The following is a 13,068-nucleotide window of genomic DNA, read 5'->3' as shown; positions in this document are numbered from 1 at the left end:
TCATTCATATCAACATTCATGAGCATCATTCATGTCAACATTCATGAGCATCATTCATGTCAACATCTCATGCATCACTCATGTTAATCAACATAAACATTCATGAGCATCACTCATGTCAATCAGCTTCGAAAGCTTCATTTACAGAGCTCCAGCTTCGAAAGCTTCATTTACAAGAGCTCCAGCTTCGAAAGCTTCATTTACAAAGCTTCGACTTCAAAGCTTCATTTACAAAAGCTCCAGCTTCAAAGCTTCACCTACAAAGCTTTAGTGCATGGTATACAAAGACCGCCTCCGAACAACCGCCACTTCGACCCATACATGGATTGAATTTGAAGTCTCCAGCCAACAAACTCTATTGACTGAAGACTTGAGGGACTACACTAGACTCGAGACTGAAGGGACTACACTATGTACCATATATTGGGCTTCCGCAACTGGGCCTCATGAAAAATACTTGGGGGGACTTAGCCCATTATTTATGTACTGAGGAGCGAACCCTTATTCTATAAAATGGACTCCCTCACTTTCATTAGAGAGCACCCATTATTTATGTATTGAGGAGCGAACCCTTATTCTATAAAAGGGACTCCCTCACCATCATTAGAAAGCATCGCCGCTGCTAAGCAACCGCCTCGCCGCGAGCATCAACTCTAGCCCATCACTTATGTATTGAGGAACGAGCCCTTATTCTATAAAAGGGACTCCCTTATCATCATTAGAAAGCATCGTCGCCTGCTGAGCAACCGCCTCGTCGTGAGCATTAACTCTAGCCCATAATTTATGTATTGAGGAGCGAGCCCTTATTCTATAAAAAGGACTCCCTCACTTTCAAAGCCATAAGCCGAGCTAACCAAGGCAACATAAGCCACAAGCCGAGCAGCCTCGCAATATGTGTTACTTCTAGTTGAGCATCATTTCACATTGAGCACCGCCTCATATCGAGTATCAGTTTTAGATGACATCTAGTTACTTCAGCCCACACATGGACTGAATTTCAAGTCTCTAGCCAAAAGACTCTCTTGACTAAAGACTTGGGGGACTACTGTTGGTACCACACATATTGGGCCTTAGACTTTGACACATTGGGCCTCAACATTTGGGCCTCATTACCCAGCCCATAATTATGTAAAAGGAGGAGCCCCTTATTCTATAAAAGGGGACTCTTCTCCCCTCACAAAGGGGACTCAGATCTCAGACCAAGGGATACCCTCAAAACATACAAGCCATAAAGCTCACAGAGAAACTTTATCTTTCTTTGGGGGACTCCCCCTCACACTTGTAATCCATACATTCATACAGAGAAATACAATCAACATCAGTGTGGACGTAGCCCAAACATTGGGGTGAACCACAATACATTTTGTGCTCTTTACTTTTTTGCAGATTCACGGTCGGATTTATGTTGTTCCAAGACCCATCCGGTTTTGTGCATCAACACCTTCCATTTGAGATGTTCTTCGGATATTACCCCCTTCTTGTTCATGAGCTTGTAAAATCTCATTGAAATCACCCAGACACAACCATGGTTTACCCATATTCCCACACAAAGAATCTAGTAATTGCCAAGATTTGTCTCGATCACGAACAGTTGAACCCATAAAAGAAAGTGATGCATCAGTAATCAACATCTCCCAAACCACCCACATCCATATCGATATGGTTTTGAGAATAAGTTCTCGAACTCAAATTAATTTTTTCCTTCCATAACACACACAAACCACCTAATTGTCCACGACTAGCCACCGTGAAGCTCCTATCAAAATTCAATTTCCTCATGAGCCTTTCCATGAGAGCAACATTGCTTTTTGTCTCACAAAGAAATATAATTGTGGGATCTTTGTTTGATATTAAACGTTGAAGCGTATGAACTACAAGGAGGTTCCCAAGCCCCTTGCAGTTCCAACTTAGGCAACTCATTGCGCTAGGGTTGGGTTTGGTTCGAAACGATCCGGTTTTTTGCCAAAATTGAAATCAAACCGAAATTTCGGTTCGATTTTTTTTTCTGTTCGGTTTTTTCCGATTCGATTTCGGCTTGGTTCGGTTCGGTTTTTTTTTTCTTCTCTTCAATAGAAAAAAAAATTCCAGAAAACAAAGCTTGCATGATATTCTCTTGCGCAGAATAGGCTTTGGGTCTACCACAATAAATTAGAACAATCAGAAACACAAATTAGTTATTCTAATAACTACAAGAATTTGGCAAGGCATCAAGAAATCAAAACCCTACACGAAAATATATACTTCCAGATTATTAGATCCAAATCATATAGTTAATTTTCAGACCACATATGTTTATAGTTAGATCAGTGTTACAAAAACTTGAACCAATTGAAGGCAAGAGTAGTCTAACAAAGAGAGAAAATCATTTACCTTTATGGCTGTGGGAATACAGAGTTTCAACGAAGAATTGAAATGGGTTCCCTTGAAAATGTAAAATCAGGCAAAAAGTGGAAGAAATGTAAAAATCAGGCAAAAAAATGGAAGAAATTGTTGGGAGCCAACTTGGGTTCAGTTAGAGAGAGGGAGGGAGGGAGGGAGGGAGGGAGGGAGAGAGAGAGAGAGAGAGAGAGAGAGAGAGAGAGAGAGAGAGAAGAGGATGAAAGATGGGAATTGGGAGAAAAGAGGATGACAGATGGGAATTGGGAGCGGCTAGGGTTAGTTAAAGTCTTAAAGAAATTTTGGGATTGGGATGTATGAGGGGAATTGGGAGCGGCTAGGGTTAAATAAATATGCTACTCATAATGGTATTAGCAAGAAAAAACTTACTGTGAAAGTGGTTTAAGTGAAAGACACTAAACCAAGTAGAAAGGGGTTCGAACCTCCTTGGTTGTAATTTTATTTTTGTTTTTTATAATTAAAATACTTTTTTTTATTGTTTTTTATAATTAAAATACATTTCGGTTCGGTTTTCGAATCTTAAAAATCGAAACCGAATCAGCCATATTCGGCTCGGTTTGGTTTGACAATTTTCGATCTGGTTTTTTTCGGTTTTTGGTTTTTTGAACCCACCCCTACATTGCGTATGGAGTGGTCGAGCATCGTCAGCCACCGCTGCTAAATTAACAAAATCTTCACTTTCCCAGACATTGCGTCGCAGTATAGTACCCCTAAAACCTTCCTCCCTAACTCGTTTTTCCCCACCTTCCCAATGGTCCCTCTTTGTCAATTTGCTACGGAAGTGTCCCCAGCAGCAAAAGCTGCACCTTTCTGATGTCTATTTCTCTTTCTCTGTCGCCGTCTTCTTAAAGCATTCTATTCAATGATTGGCATGAAATTAAATGGGTCAGACCCCAAATCAAATTCTAGTTGAGCCCCCACATTGACATTGCTTGCACCTCACAGATGGTCAGTGGCATTTGGAGGTGTTTGATGATAATGTTCGACAAACTGTTGCTCCTCCCCACGTTGCCCTCTAAAAGCATTATTCAATGAATTTTGTTTGCGTCCTGGAACTGAAATAGTACCAATATTTGCTACATTAAAACCCTAAGTTGTTCCCATAATTAAGGAGATGGATTGTCTGCCCTCCTCATCCCATGCCTTTCTCATCCCCTCCTATTTTCTATGGTCACGGTTAAGCCACGTCAACATTTTATATGATTTTTTTTATAGAAATAATAAGACAAAAAACAATGGAAATATAAAATGTTGACGTGGCTGAACCATGACCATAAAAATAGGAGAGGATGAGAAGGGCATGAGATGGGGAGGGCAGACAATCCATCTTCTATAATTAATGGGGACACTTTTGTACTTTAAAGCCAAATAAAGTCAGCTCTCCTTGTGACGCCATAATAGGAAAATCAACAGCCTCTCTTATGATCACTGCTTCATTAGTGTCCAAATCCATATCACCATTAATCAAGGGAGGGGCAATCAACAGCCCTGAATCTTGAAAAGGAATTAAGGCTAAAGAGTCAACTGCCTCATACCTAGAATCCGCTACCTCATTCAAATTGAGTAAATTTGCCCTAATGCCATAATTACCAAGATTTCCATATTCATCATTCAGATCAACCTTCGGAACCACACCACTCTGACGTCTCCCAGCTTGCTCCGGTGGTTCTTCCTCTTCTTCAGGCAACAGAGCTTTCATAGACCATGATGCGGAGAGATCCAAAGCAAAACGTTTCCTCAACGGTTTACGATACTCCCTGTGCATAAAGGACATCTTCTTGAAACCATCGACTGTATGACTTAGATAAGTCATGATCGTTGCATCCTAGAAATAGTTCGCATTATTCTTCAATATGGTTCGTGTGGATGTAAATTTCTTCCTCCTTGATCTTGGACAATTTTGCACCTACAAAACAATTAACACCTTAGGTTAAGTCCAAGAGCCTCACGCGCCCACGATGTATGGGGGGGTTTTTGCCTAAGAACCTCCGATGCCAAAGTTAGAATTTAGAGAGAAAGAGTGTTTAGAGAATTTTGGGATTTTTGCCAAAGTGTTGGAATGATTTTTTGGTGAAAATGGGAGCCTATTTATAGGGCTAGGAGGTGGCCGGCCTAGCTAGGGTTTTTGGGTTTAATAGGTTTAATTAGGGTAATTAAAAAGGGAAAATGGTGGAAAAGGTGAAGAATAAGATGGATTATTTTTTTATGGGAATGGCCAGACCCTAGCATGATTTTGGGGTGATTTGTTTGCCAATTAGGGGATTAATTAGGCAATTAATCTCTTAATTGGTCAATTATTATGGTTTTAAAAAAGGGTTTTAGGAATTATGGAATAAGTATATTAATTTAGCTAATTGATTAGCTAAATAATGAAATAGGAAATATATATGAATAAATTAGATTTTAAGTTGATACTTATTTTAGACATTTTTGACTTGGTTGAGGGATAATTGCTTGCTGCTTGAGCATAGGAATCCCGGTATGCCTCAAGGGTGTTTTTGTCCTCAACCCACATGTCGCCTTGTGATTATTTTTGGCTCCATAAATGCCCCCACACCTGTTGGGCTACTCGTAGGAAAGGGCAGCAGGTGTAAAGATCATCTTGCTTTAAGAAATGTGGAACTGCTTCCTATTTTGATGTAGATTGTCTCTTTAGTAGGAAATTAGGTCCTTATAGGAAAGGGAAATAAATTTCTCTTAAAGCCTATTTAAGTCCACCTTAAGTGGGTTATTAAATCAACTATGGAGAGCGATTTATTCTACCCTACAAGAGAGAGAGAACTTAGAAGATATTTGTTTCCCCTCCTCTAGCAATCTTCTACATCTTGCGTATGCAAATGACCGTCTTTCGTTGATTTCTTCATCTTCTCTGTGCCGCATCGATGTAAGAAAATTTAATTTTTTTTTGTCTTCTTCTTGGATAGTGTTGTCACGTCGGCTGGCAAGAGCCTAGAGTCGGCTCGGCATGGGCCGAGGAGGTGTTGTGGCAGGGACCACGGCTTTAGGCTGATCGGTTTGGCTAGAGCCAAAGGCAGCTTATGCAGCTGGGGTTGCAGATTGTGGTGCAGTGCTAGGCGAGCCACATGGCTCATGTTCTTTGGGCTCTTGGACCTTACTCGGGCCAGGTTGGCGACTAAAAGAAATGAGAAGGTCGTGGGCCTTATAGATTGCTGGAATGTTGGGCATGTAGGCCTCCTACTTACTAGAATGCTAGATTGAGTTCTTCTGCTGAGTACCATGAATGTCGTTGGCTGCTTAGTCCTCTTCGTCGGGAGAAAGGTAGGCTTCTCTATTTCTCCGGAAGACTTGCTTGCTTTTACTTTTAAGGCTTCCATTGGTGAAGTAGTTGGAGAAGTTAGTGCCCAGGCTGGGGCAGCCGGGGGTGAATCGCCGGATGATGCCGCTACTAAGAGCGTTACGGCTACTGAAGGTGTGGTGACAGAGTAGTCGTGGGATGTCCAAGCTGCTGTAGTGTAGTATTTTAGGTAGTCTTTAGGATTTTCTTTGTTTTTCCTTGTTGCTCTTGTTTTGCTTAAACTCCTTCGGCCTTTGCTAGTTGTTTATAAACATGTTTTCCTTCACTTTTCTTCATCTTTGCTTCTTTTGTTTATGCCCTAACCTTTAGACTTGATAGACCAGTGGCAGGCATGCTACTTTTTTATAAGCAGACAAGCTCGCGTAGCCTATGCAGCCGTAGGTGTTGGTGTAGAACTTTGCAAAGTTGTTAGCCATCGGGTTGGCAGCCGGATGCCTTACTTACTGAAGCAGACAAGTCCGCGTAACCATTAGGATGTTAACCTTGACTTTCTCCAATTTTGTAGGTTGTGTAGCAAGTATCACAACACTTTAGGACTTGGTGTAGGTTGTTCTGCGCTTCGCAGAGGGGAAGCTTATCGACTACATAGCATGTCGGCAGTGGAATAAACTTCGTACATGTGCGCTAGCTTGTTTAACCTTTCATAAGAATGTGCGGTTGTATAAGTCTAACGCGGCTTTACTGCTCGAAGGGCAAGCCGTAGGCAATCTTCTGGAATTCATAGGCTACCTTAGTGCACTCGGTAGCAGCTTTAGGGTTCCAGGGCAACCGTCTGTAGGGTGTACTGCGTAATGTGCCCCCTCCGTCTCTAGAGCCCGGTTCCCCACGGATTAAGCTAAGAGACCCAAAATCCTTCAGTTAGCTAAGCCTTGAAAAAGACCATTGTGGCTATTTCTAGGAATCCCAGCACAAGCCATCGTGCATCTAGTTATACTAGGGCAGCGAGGCTCATCCATGTCTAGATATTCAGAGTGTAAAGTTTATCCTCTGGTCTTGGAGAGCTGACCCATATGGGTGTCGGGGAATTGGTTTACCCTCTCGCACTAGAAAGCAATTAGTTTACCTCTCGCACTGGAAAGCATGGTTGGTCCTTCGGGAGGCGCAATTCCTGCGATCAATCCCTAAGAAGGGCGCAGTATTCTTTTGAAGTGCAGGAGTGATTAGTTGTTATAAGCATGCAACCGAGCCAAGTTGTGATTACTTCTAAATTCCTCATTGAAAACGAGTGAAATGAACGAGAACTTAGCTGTAAGGTAGGAACTGCATAACAACTGGATAGTCCTCAGCTTGTGTGGTGGTGCCCATCGATCTTCTTGAGTCTTTGGGCTTTGATGTAGTGAGAGGTCACACATGGTACCTCTTTAGATTGTAGGTGCTCCACTGCTTTTTGATCTTTTTTTCGTTGTGTAATTACTCTTGTTGCCTACTCTGCTAATCTTATACAGACCTTCTTAGATGAGATTCATCTTTTTGGAGCTTTCTCTGCTGGTAGTGATGAAGGCTTTTCTTAGGACATCTCTGGGCTGGAACTACCAGATCTTAGCCCTTTTGTTGTGGCTGGAGATGAACTACTGCTGGTAAGCTGCGATGCGGGTGATAGTCTGCTCGCACTTCTCATCTGCCAGATTTAAGCTTGTGGCCATCTCCTTTCGATTGCTCGTCTTTTGGTGGTACGATATGCCCATAGACATCCAAGGAGTTCGTCTAGCCATTTTCTTTTCTTATTGGTGGGGGATTTCTTGTGGCAGTCGATGATCATCTTAATGGATGTTTTAACCTGCCTATTGCCTTGAGGATATCTTGGCGTAGACATGTGCTGCTTAATGCCATATTTTTGGAAGAACTTCGCCAAATCTTTACCCAAGAATTACGGGCCATTGTCAGTGACGATGGATTAAAGGATGCCAAATCGACAAATGATGCTCGTTCATATGAAGTGCTTTATGTCCGTCTGAATTGTGATCGTCATGGGCTCTACTTCTACCTATTTGGTGAAGTAGTCGGTTGCCATGATCATCATGTCTTTGCCCTTAGTAGTCTGGCTGGTGATTAGCTGGGAATTGGAATAAATTGGAGGCTTTTTCACCACCAAGTCTTTTGTCATTCGAAGGCCTACTAGTGGGGCTTTGTACTCTGCTTCATTGTTAGATGCTTTGAAGCATAGAGTGATCACCTGTTCGAGCATTGAACTGTCTGGGGTGGCAAGAACCACGGCAACTCACAAGCCTTTGTAGTTGGATGCGCCGTCGACATGCAAATGCCAGAAATCTCCATAGAGGGAGCAGGTGTGGCTAAAGTGTGCTCGGCTACCTTCGGGGCGTCGTTGGGCCGCTCTGTTGCAATGTCAAGGCTAAGCTTGAAGGCGCGGTAGGGAGCCGTGAAGTTGGGGCCATGTTACATGTAGCAGGAGATGCTCAACTTCCGGTATTAGGCCACTCTAGAGCTGAATAATGGAGCAAAGGTCAGCTAGGGTTGTGTGACACGCAGCAGGAGGTAATGCTCGACTGCCAGTACATGTTACTCTTACGTAGAATCCTTTGGGACGACAAGGACAAAACTTGCTTCTGACTGTTCCTTCTAGTGTTCATCTGCCCTTGGCATGTCTTTTGGGCCGAGTTGTTGCGTTCGTCAAAAAACTTTGCATCTGCCAGGGTCTATGCCTTCATGGTCGCGGGTTTGGATTCGGCAGAGTAGTGCGTCATGATGATGACTATGTGCGTTTGAAGGTAAAACTTAAGCTTTTGGGTTACAACAACTATCGCCAAAGTTAGCTTTTGAATTTTTAATAGCATCGAAGAGAGCTTTTGAACTGTAGAATACAGGTAACTATAGAATACAGGTAGTCGGGCCCCTAGCTCTTTTCGCATGATGGTAGAGCTTATTGCTACTTTAGATACCGTTAAACATGCGAATAAGTCCTCCGCTGCTTCTAGGGAAGTGATGTTGGGTACTTCTTCAAGTCCTTGAATGTGCATTGGCGAGCCTCGTCCCAAAGTGCATGCTTCTCTGCCAAAGCAAAATAGTCTACCAGAGTTAGATCTTCTTTCATAATCAATTTTCTAAATAGCGAGTGGTCTGCTGAAAGGCCTTTTTGGAAGGCTGCTCTAGCTATCGAGTCGTTGTATCCGACTATCCTTGCCTTCTCTGCTTTGAATCTCCTCACATAGTCACGAAGTGACTCCTTAGGGTTCTTCCTAATGTCAAACAAATGGTCGAACTTCTTTTTGATCGAGCGATAGGATGAATATTTTTTTGTGAAAACCAAAGAAAGTTCGTAGAAATTTCGGATGAATTGTGGCGGCAGGGTGTAGAACCAATCTTGCGCCTCGCCTTATAGAGTGGTGGCGAATATCTTGCACATGAGATCATCGTTGTTTCGATAAAGGATCATTGCGCTTCGGTAGCGCTTTAAATGTCTCTCCGGGTCTTCATCCCCTTTGAAAGATGTGAAATGTGGCATGCTTAATTCGCGTGGAGGCTCTGCCTACTCGATCTCGTCCGTGAAGGGTGACCTGCTTATGTTGGTCATGTTCCGTTGTAGTGCCTTGTTGGTGACCTCGTTGCATTCGAAATCGCGCAATCGCTTGGTCAAGAATCTCTCTACTTCTTCTTGAATTTGCCTTTGTTGGGGTAACGGAGCTCTTGGCTGCCCCTAGCCATGACTTGCTGGTCTAGTCTGCTTTTCTATGTGTTTGGCTCATCTATGCGGCAGATGTAGTGCATGTGGTGCGTTCTTAGCAGGCGAGTGAGTTCTTCACAGGCTGCTGGTTCAACTTGAGCTGGATTGAGTAACTGCTTCTCTCCGTCCGTCATGCTACCTACTCCGATGTGAGGTGGATGATGCTCCTTGCAGGCTTAGCCGCGAATGAACACTTTGCCTGAAAGGTTTCTCATGTTGACTATCGCAGTGTGACCTTAACCGTGAATGTATGCTCACCCCTAGTTGAGAGTGCAAGCTCCTCTGCGCGCTAAGACGGGAGTATACGCTATCTCTGGGGCCCAATCGGGAGTGTACACTGCCTGAGCGCTCGGCTCGTGGCTGCTTGCCGAGACGCTGCTGGAAAGGTTCGTTTACCCTTGTCCTACTTCGGGATACCACGTCCGAGGCACGTTGGATCCCGATGCGTTGCAAAAGTTGATTCACCAAGGTTGTCTGTTGTGCAAGGGCGCTCGTCAACTCTATGACTTGTTGAGACAAGTGTTGTTCGCCATTTGGATTGGAAGAGCTTGGAAGGAATGTGCCTCCTTGGGCAGTGGAAAGGTGGTAGACTCCGGGCGTGAGATTTGAGTTGGGAAATGTCAAATCCATGAAAAAATATGGTGAGAATGCCCCTGGCTCGGTGGTAGGTCCGGATGGTTGAGATAGTGTTGAGCCGACTTGGGCTGCTTGGAAAGCCACGGGAGCAGGCTGAGCCACGAGAGCAGACTGGGCCGTGAGAGTGGGCTGCTCGATGGGAGCAGGCTGGGCCACGGGAGTAGGCTGCTCATTGGGAGCAGGCTGGGTCGTGAGAGCAGGTTGCTCGGTGGGAGTAGGCTGCTCGACAGAAGCAGGCTGCTTAGTACGTGATGCATGCGAATGCAAGGCTTGGGCATGGGCCCGTGCAAACTTGGATGGCATGACTTGGGCCATGATGGAACCTCGTAGTGGTGGTACCATTCCGCCTATGACCACATTTAGTCTCGTGGATCGTCACGATCCCATTTCTTGAGTATTAGAATTTTTACTTGTGAAATTTTCTTAATTTCTAGCCATTATATTTTTCTTATACATTTTATCAAAGAACTTTTGCAAATAAAAAATTCTAATAATAAGAACGTATGAAAAAATATTCAAATGGACTAGAAAATAGAGAAAAACCTTTTTATGTGAGAGTCTTTTACGAGTATGGATCTCAACTCTCAATGAAAGAACCAATTTGTGGATGCAAATTTCTTCCTCCTTGATCTTGGACAATTTTGCACCTACAAAACAATTAACACCTTAGGTTAAGGCCAAGAGCCTCACGCGCCCACGATGAATGGGGGGGTTTGGCCGAAGAATCTCCGATGCCAAAGTTAGAATTTATAGAGAAAGAGTGTTTAGAGAATTTTGGGATTTTTGCCAAAGTGTTGGAATGATTTTTTGGTGAAAATGGGAGCCTATTTATAGGGCTAGGAGGTGGCCAGCCTAGCTAGGGTTTTTGGGTTTAATAGGTTTAATTAGGGTAATTAAAAAGGGAAAATGGTGGAAAAGGTGGAGAATAAGACGGATTATTTTTTTATGGGATTGGCCGGACCCTAGCATGATTTTGGGGTGATTTGTTTGCCAATTAGGGGATTAATTAGGCAATTAATCTCTTAACTGGTCAATTATTATGGTTTTAAAAAAGGGTTTTAGGAAATATGGAATAAGTATATTTATTTAGCTAATTGATTAGCTAAATAATGAAATAGGAAATATATGAATAAATTAGATTTTAAGTTGATATCTATTTTGGACATTTTTGACTTGGTTGAGGGATAATTGTCTGCTGCTTGCGCATAGGAATCTCAATATGCCTTAAGGGTATTTTTGTCCTCTTTTACCCAAAAATCCACGTGTCGCCTTATGATTATTTTTTACTCCACAATTCACCATTCCACACAAGAAACATGTTAACGGCAACTTTTCATACAGAACATCCACTTCAATCAAGTTACCTTGAATCTTTAAAAATAGACTTCGCCGGAGAGGTTTGGTAATATCAATGATAGTACGAACTCGTAAGATACTTTCCATCGCTTCACCCTTCCTACTCTGATCTGCCACAACATACTCTCCTAGTTGATTACCAATGAATTGTCCCATTTGTCTAGTCATATACGGCGGAGGAAAGCTTTTTAATTGAACCCATAATTCCTGTAGACGCAAAGAGATTTTGTTGGGTTAAAACTAGTAACGAACCGTTAAATAGCCATGGACCCCCTCTGTGGATCACACTTCTATCTCTAGCAGAATCAAAACCAAACGAGAACAAATTCTGAGCAAGTTCCACAATTGTAACCCTAGCCTTAGGCCTCCAAAGAAACAGCATCTGCTTCTTGAATCTCTCGATATTTAGCGGCTTCCGTGTTAGTACCTTCCCTACCAAGAAAACCTTAGTCGTCTTCAATAGTAGACCATCCTTTTTATCGACTAACACAATCTGTTGCTCCTCCTCCGTGAGGGCTAATCGTGCCGATAAGTCAGACACCATGTCCTCCATTGAAAACTTCTCTAATCTGAAAAACTTTCTGAACCACTTCCCCACGATTGCTGCTGCAACTCGTACTTCTTTGAAAAGCATATAGAAACAAACAACCACACCAGCAAACCTGATAGTTGAGAATCTCACCGCCGTCTACTGATAGTTGAGAATCTCACCGCCTTCTCTAATTTTAACAATATATCAACACTCATTAATATTTTACTTGTTTTGAAGTAAAAGAATTATATACTTCACCAACCCAAAAATATTAACCTCATTTATTAAAAAAAAATTCAAATTTCCACCTGAACTTTACAAGTTTCAATTTGCCTGCTGAATAAAATAATTTAAAGCAGTGTGTAACACGAGTTACTAATTAGTTGCAATTTACCATATACCATTAACTTAGTTAAATTTCGTGTAAAAAGAAAATGAAACATGAGTTGTACACATTATCCCATAGGTAATAAAATTTCAATTGCAACTTAGGTAAAGTTCATGTTGCAATTCAAAATATAGTTGTGCAAAAATTGAAAGCTTTGATTATCCTTTTTTCATTAACAGATTAATAATAAGAATCGTCGGTCGCATTTACATAAATGACTATTAGCTATTAATGCAAGTGAATCTCACAATATATCAATAGATAAATAACTATCGCATGCATGTGTGCAACCCCATATCGCTACCACAACACCAGCTATTAATTCCAAGTAAAAAAATCCGCATGTACCTCTTATACAATTAACGTCTAAACTTTTCTTAGCAATAAAATTAGTGTTACGTTTTTGTATGAATAATGAGCATCAAAATGTCTAGATACGCCCTTGGATTGTAGGAATCTGTAACTACCTTCTTTTATAGGTGGTTAAAATCTAATTCGTTACTTTATGAGGGTAACAATTAATAAATAACAAAAGAATATCAGCTTACGAGAAAGGACGGCACCGGTACGGAAATGACGTTCTGGTGATAAGGGCATTTCTGTAATTCAATAGAACCTCCTGGCGTTTAATTCACCTCGAATCTGCTGCAGCCGTTAGATTCTGTACGATACACGTGGCGCAAACGAACAGGCAGATTCCATTTATCCGCGAATATTCCCTGGTAAATTTCGGTATATTTTCGCCTATTAAAATCCCACCCAAC

Source organism: Malus domestica, chromosome 16, assembly GCF_042453785.1.
Source record: "Malus domestica chromosome 16, GDT2T_hap1".
NCBI classification, from domain to species: domain Eukaryota; kingdom Viridiplantae; phylum Streptophyta; class Magnoliopsida; order Rosales; family Rosaceae; genus Malus; species Malus domestica.
Note: the sequence above shows the minus strand (reverse complement) of the source record.